Source organism: Choloepus didactylus, chromosome 1 (assembly GCF_015220235.1).
Source record: "Choloepus didactylus isolate mChoDid1 chromosome 1, mChoDid1.pri, whole genome shotgun sequence".
In the NCBI taxonomy this organism is placed as follows: Eukaryota; Metazoa; Chordata; class Mammalia; order Pilosa; family Megalonychidae; genus Choloepus; species Choloepus didactylus.
The window spans coordinates 29,263,836-29,269,885 of NC_051307.1; the positions used below are offsets into that span (position 1 = coordinate 29,263,836).

The 6,050-nt window shown below is 35.2% G+C and overlaps 1 pseudogene; it reads left to right on the forward strand.

Annotated features, from left to right (window-relative positions):
- Window positions 1-2,428: 2,428 nt before the first annotated feature.
- Window positions 2,429-4,583, forward strand: LOC119527692 (annotated as a pseudogene).
- The last annotated feature ends 1,467 nt before the right edge of the window (window positions 4,584-6,050 follow it).

Below are 6,050 nucleotides of genomic sequence, written 5' to 3' on the forward strand. Positions count from 1 at the left end.
TAAGACATTCAAGATAAACAAAAACAGAGAAGTCATCACAAAAGACCTCCCTAAGGAATTATTAAAGGAAGTTCTTCAGGTTGATAAGAAATGGCAGAAGAGAGTGGCTTGGAGCAATATGAAGATGGGAAGATCTTCAGTAAAGGTAAATAAATGGATGATTCTAAACCCCAAGAGTACAGTATCCTCAATATATAACTTTATTACATAATTCCCATAAGAGTTAGAATATAATTGAAAAAGAAATAATCATAATTCAGGTAATGCACATGCAAAAAATAAAGAGGTGTGGGACAAAAACAACATAAAGAAGGGAAACAGGGATATGGGAGCAGAGAATGTGTATGCTGTTAAAACTAAGTTGGTGTCTTTTCAAACCAATTGGTTATAGATGCATGTTGTGTGAAATAAACTCCAGAGTAACCACAAAGAAAGTACTTTAAAAATAAACAGAAACCTAAATGAGAAAGGGATCAATCAGTTGAATCACAGAAGATCAACTATATACAAAAGGAGACTCCAATAAAGGAAAAGAGAGACCAAAAATTGATGTAAGACCTATAATAATCAAAGGACATAATGGCTGAAGTAAGCCTGGATTTTATATAATAGCAATGAATGTTAATAGATTAAACTATCCAATCAAAAGACACTGATTGGAAGAATGGGGAAAAAAAAAAGCAAAATCCAACTTATGTTGTTTACAAAGGTCTCACCTTAGACTCAAAGACAAAAATAGGTTGAGAGTGAAAGGATGGATAACAATAATTCATGTAAATAGTAACCAGAAGAGAGCTTGATTAGCTATACTAATATCAGACAAAATAGACTTTAAGTCAAAAGTGGTTACAGAAGACAAATAAGGATACTGTATATTAATAAAGGCATCATTCTAAGAAGAAATAATGATCATAAATATTTATGCACCTAACTACAGTGTCCCAAAATACATAAGGCAAACACTGCCAAAACTGGAGGCAGAAATAGACACCTTTACAATAACTGGAGACTTCAATATATCACTGATATCAATATATCATCAGGAGCATCTAGAGAGAAGATCAATAAGTAAACAAAGAACTTGAATAATATAATAAAGGAACTAGACCTAATAGATATGTACTGAAAACTACACCCCAAAACAGCAGGATACACATTCTTCTTAAATGTGCATGGATCATTCTCCAGGATAGAGCACGTGTTTGGTCACAAAACTTGTCTCAATAACCAAACTTATAAAGTCAGAAACTAGAATACAGGTCATCCAAGGTACAGAGGGCTAGGGAAGAAGTTGTCAAAGCTTAATTGGTGCAGAATGTCTTTTGAGGATGATGGAAAATTTGTGGTAATGGATGACAGTGATGGTTGGTGAACATTGTCGATATAATTAATATTACTGAATTATATATCTGAATGTAGTTAAAGGGGACATTTTGGGTTTTATATATCTTACTAAAATAAAAATGTTTCAAAAATTAAAAAAAAATGACACGAAATATCTACTCCATTTCTTTTTTAGGACTTCTGTATGTGGACATATAATATCTGTTGTTCCTACAGACTGTGACCTCAAGGGGAGCCAAATACTATGAGGATCACAGAGAAAAGAGATGGTACAGGCTTTGGTCTTTGATGTTAACACTAAGTCACTAAATTAACCAATTCTGGAAGTTCCTTATCTCAAAACCTTACTGAAAGTGAGAAAATAAATGTTTCTTACTGGAAAAGCCACTTGGGTTGAATTATATGTTTTAGGCAAAATCATCCCAACTGACCCTGGCTAAGAAAACAAAGGAAGGAAATACAGGATACAGCAACACTCACAGAATCAAGAGAAACAAATACTAGATCATGGAGACAAGCCAGGGTAAACTACAGTAGCCAAAACAGAAGGAAGGACTAAACTATTTCATAATGATGCTACCAATGAAAAGGAATACATTTACTTTCTACTTGTCGTTTTGCTGAAGACATAACTTCCAGAAGGGGATCATTTGATTATATTGGTCTATGTGTCTACACTTTATGAGACTAAAGATCATCTGATTAACAGTCCCACAAGATTGCATCAAATAGAACAGAGACATTTTCTAGAATATAAAATGAATATAATATTTTTAAAATGACAGAAAGTATAATACACAACAGAAATTAAAAGTCCATGACACGGACGCTGGCCTGCCGGCCCTGGGGAAGGATGCTGCCGTTGTCACTGCGGCCAGGACTGGAAAGTGGAGGTGGCGGTGGACTGGGGAGCAGAGGATCGCCCCTTGCAGTGTAGCCACAGCGACTGCACCAGGGTCCCAGGCGCGGTAGCAGGGCGTGAATGCTTTGGGGTGCAGCCAGGACTACACGGGCTGGAGATCCAAGGAACCTGGGCCACGGCATCGCGATTCTTTCAGAGATCTGTTCAATATTTTGAGCACTTATGAATAGCTATGTATCTTCAAAGCCATCCACAATGAAGCTAAACCAGACCATCAATCCCACTCTTCTATATTTCATGCATTTTACAATATCACTTTATACTATTTAAACATACATTCCATTTTATTTTTTGTCCAAATCAAGCAAGAAAAATCAAGCCAAATTAAAGCAAAGCCTGTAAACTCAAAACCTGAGTCTGCATACAGATCTGTTCACAGTTTGTATGGTTTGGCTTCAATATCATATCCTGGATATGTTACACTAGATAAATATTTTATGTATGCAAAAAACAAATTTCAGGACAGAAGTCTTTTGGGAATACATGGAATTTTAAATGAGGAAGATAAAGTACAACCAAATGGAAAAAAAATTTGTAAAGGTTATTCTTGGACTGTATAATTGGATCTCCTATAAAGATGTCTTCTTTCAAGTCTTTAATTTTGAAAATGGCTTACAGATGTTGGGTCAAAAACCAAAAACCAACATGACCATCTTCTGTGAGACCAGGTCTGAGAGGATGGTTGCTGCACAAGCATGTCTTATGTATAATTTTCAGCTTGTTACATTATATGCTACTCTAGGCGGTCCAGCGATTGTTCATGGATTAAATGAAACAGAGGTCACCAACATCATTACCAATAAAGAACTCTGGCAAACAAAATTGAAGGATATTGTTACTTCAGTTCCATGCCTGCGGCACATTGTCACTGTGGACGGCAAACCGCCAACCTGGTCCGAGTTCCTCAAGGGCAGCATTGTGCACAGCATGGCTGCAGTGCAGGACCTGGGAGCAAAGGCCAACCTTGAAAACAAACCTCATAGCAAACCAGCACTCTCAGATATTGCAGTGACCATATACATCAGTGGGTCCACAGGGCTTCCGAAGGGAGTCATGATCTCACATAGTAACATCATTGCTGGTATAACAGGGATGGCAGAAAGGATTCCAAGACTGGGAGAGGAAGAGATATCTATTGGATATTTGCCTCTAGCCCATGTTCTAGAATTAAGTCCTGAGATTGATTGTCTTTCTCATGGATCCGCATTGGCTACTCTTCACCACAGATATTAGCACATCAGTCTTCAAAAATTAAAAAAAAAAAGGAAGCAAAAAGGATACATCTATGTTGAAACTAACACTGATGGCAGCTGTTCTGGAAATCATGGGTCAGATCTACAAAAATATCATGAATAACGTGAATGAAATGAGTAGTTTTAAGCGCAATCTATTTATTCTGGCCTATAATTACAAAATGGAGCAGACTTCAAAAGGGTATAGTACTCCACTGTGTGACAGCTTTATATTCTGGAAAGTAGGAAGCTTGCTGGGTGGAAACATTCAACTTCTGTTGTATGGAGGTTCTCCACTTTCTGCAACCACATAGCGATCCATGGATATCTATTTTTGCTGTCCAGTCAGTCAGGAATATGGACTCATTGAATCTGCTGGGGCTGCAAGTGTGGGACTACAATACTAGCAGAGTAGGAGCACATTAGTTTGCTGTGAAATAAAATTAAAGAACTGGGAGGAAGGTGGATACTTAAATACTGATAAACCACAACCCAGGGGTGAAATTCTTATAGGTGGTCAGAATGCAGCAATGAGATACTGCAAAAATGAAACAAAAAACAGAAGCTGATTTCTTTGAAGATGAAAATGCACAGAGGTGGCTCTACAAGAGATACTGGAGAATTTGACCCTGATGGCTGTTTAAAGATTATTGATCATAAAATAGACCTTGTAAAACTTCAATCAGGAGAATATGTTTCTCTTGGGAAAGTAGAGGCAGCTTTGAAGAATCACCCACAAATAGATAACATTTGTGCATATGCAAACAGTTATCATTCTTATGTCACTGGATTTGTTGTGCCAAATCAAAAGAAACTAACAGAACTAGCTCAAAAGACAGCACTTAAAGGATCTTGGGAAGAGCTGTGTAACAGTTGTGAAATTGAAAACAAGGTACTTAAAGTGCTTTCTGAAGCTGCTCTTTGAGCAAGTTTGGAAAAGTTTGAAATTCCAGTAACAATTTGTTTAAGCCCTGAACCATGGACCCCTGAAACTGGTCTGGTGACAGATGCCTTCAAGCTAAAATGCAAGGAACTTAAAATACATTACCAGGGGGACATTTGAGCAAATGAATGGGAGAAAGTAATTATAATTTCATCATCAGTTTGCTACAGTAAGCTCAGATCAAATAGGAAAATACTTGAAATACATGTCTCAAACTGTGAGACAAATTCCATTCCCATAAGAAACCTAAACTGTTATTTCTCACATCATCACTATTTTTAACTGACAGGATTAGTAAAATATTAAGTCAACAAACTTGTGTCTGTCTCTTCTTTCTTTTTCTCCTCCTCCAATTTACTTCATCACCTATGACTGTACTTGTCAGTGTGAGGATTTTCCTGAACACATTGGGAAAGCAGTGATTTTAAAACCTCAAATTTTTAAATATGATTTATATGTACTATATAATGTTCAGTTTGTAACTTTTTAAAGTTTGGATATATAGGGGGATAAATAAATATTTTTATGTTACAGTATTTAAAAATACAAGGGTATTGCTGTGAAATTACATAAATTTCAAATGCTTATGAATCAAATCATTGTTGAGCAAAAGATTTATTGTCTTTTATGCATCTGAGAGAAATGAATATACCCAGACTTATGTTTTAAGAAATTGAGACCTTGTGAATATGTGCCTGACAGTGTCATCTCTTTGTATTTATTTTTGTTAGAAAAAATAAAATTTGGTTTGTGCTTCATGTAAACAAACAGCAGTGGAGAGTCATGGTTTAATAGGAAATAAGATAACACAACAAGAGGAACATCAATTGATAATAGTTTCTAGGAGCTTGACATCAAAATGTGCAATATTCATTTTAGTTGTTGAAACGAGGAAAGTATCCAAATTTAAATGGAAGCAATTCTTGAAAGGGTAGAATTTAAAAAACAAAGGATAGAAAGTTATTATTTTATTGACCATAAGTACATTGAGTTGTTTATATTTATGAACATATAAATAATGGAAAATTGTTCTACACTAAATTGTCCTATTCCAAGTTACTTCTAGATGGTTTAATCGCAAATCTTACTTCAAAATTAGGCTCTTTTCTTTCTGTTTTTGGCAGTTTTCACTGGTCTGTGTGTGTATGTGTTAGTGACAGTAGTTTATTAAAAAGATACCTTAATCTTTCTACATAAAATGAAATAATTTAGAATGCTTCTGATAACAACATTCTCACTAGGATGCATGCAAATTTAACTTTATAATGAAGTGAGTTAAGATTTAATTTGCTGGGTTTTTTATCAATATGGTTATTTGTGATTCTAGAAATATTCTCATGATATATAGCAAGTCTTTTCGCATGTATTGCTTGCCTGTTGTTATTTTAGGATCATAAAAGGTATATCATAACAGTTAAGATATGTTAACATCAGGACTTAAAAAATATTAGGCAACACATTTTTCTGTGTCAAACTAGTTATCTTATTGATTCCCAGTTACTTTTAGGCATCAAAATACAAGAAACAGAAAAGGTATGAATTCAGATCTTGTGTAAAATATGGAGTATAGAGAAGGTCCAGGATATGGGATTTTTTGATCATGTCACAA